Source organism: Corapipo altera, unplaced genomic scaffold, assembly GCF_003945725.1.
Source record: "Corapipo altera isolate COAL_440 unplaced genomic scaffold, ASM394572v1 62, whole genome shotgun sequence".
Lineage (NCBI taxonomy): Eukaryota > Metazoa > Chordata > Aves > Passeriformes > Pipridae > Corapipo > Corapipo altera.
The window spans coordinates 4,710,328-4,711,695 of NW_020884894.1; positions in this window are offsets into that span (position 1 = coordinate 4,710,328).

The window sequence follows — 1,368 nt, forward strand, 5'->3', positions numbered from 1 at the left end:
CAGCGGGGAGAGAGTGGGGCAAAAGCAGGGCAATAACATCTGGAATGTTGGTCACTCCTCATCTGCTTTCCTCAGTGTGCATGGGGCCAAGCCTTGCCTGGCTTCTGTTACGAACTCCATGGTGGCATGAGGTCCCTCTAGGGACCAGCCATGGAAATGAGGGGCTCTGGAGGCACCCGCAGCATCCCCCTGCCATCATCCCCGTCCCCACGCTGTGGCTGTGTGCTGTTGGCAGTACCCAGGGGTGGGAGCAGGCTCTGGCCCATCATCCACTGCCTGCCTGGGCACTCAGGCTGTGCCCACAGCACATTACGGAACCGCAGTGTCTCCAGCATCTCCCTTAAAACCTGAGCAAGGCCGGATTTGGCTGAGCAAGGCAGGGCTCTGGGGTGCCATTCCCAGTGCCCATTTACTTCCAGAACCTCTATTCCCATCCTGGCTGCGGGTGCTCACGGTTGGGTTGGGAGCTGGATTGGCATGCACCACCCTTTCCTGGATCTGTTCTGCGTGGGGGGATGCACTGGAGGGTTGCAATGGTAATTCCCATATCCAGGTCTCACAGACACAGTGAACTTCACCTCTTGGCAACTACAAGTGTTTAATTAACACAACTGGATCCCTCCAGGTCTCAGAAATGAGGATGGATGCTCAGGGTAGTTTGGACAGCCACAGCCCACCCCAGCTCCCACGAGAGGCTGTTCCTGCCAAACCCATGGACACATGCATTTGGGGGCCCTCAACCCCATCCTGCCCATGTTTTGGGGGGTTATGGCATGGGCAGAGGTGTCCAGGTGGCTGGGGTTTGGGCACATCCTGGGGGGGGGGGAAGAGCCCCTGGAATTCTGGAAGAAACTCAGGGATGAGTGTGGGGACCAGGCCAGCAGTGTGCCAGCTGGATGCCAGTTTATTAACTGTGTAGGGAAAACAAGCCCGGGGAAGCCAAGGAATGTGGAGAATTTCACGGGTTGATGGTTCCTGTTAGAGGCTGGTGGTTACCAGCACTGCCAGGTGCTGCCTATGTCACTGGCCATGCTGTCCATGCCACCAGCTGTGCCCAGTGCCCCACTGGAACTCAGCTCGAGATGCAGAGGTGAGCACAGCTCCCAGCTCCTGAGGTATGTGACCCCAACTCCCCTCACCTGGGCTCCCAACTCCATGGGTGTGTGAGGCTGTGTCTGGGTCCCCAGGGTGTGCAGTGGGCACCGAGCTCGGGGGACATGGGACTGTGAATCCAGCTCCAGGGGTATAGGATCATGCCCCCAGGTCCAGGGGTATAGGATCATTCACCCAGTTCCAGGGACACAGCACCCAGCTCCAGGGGTGCACCTCAGCTCCTGGGGGAGCACTCGGGAGCTCCCCACTCCCGCA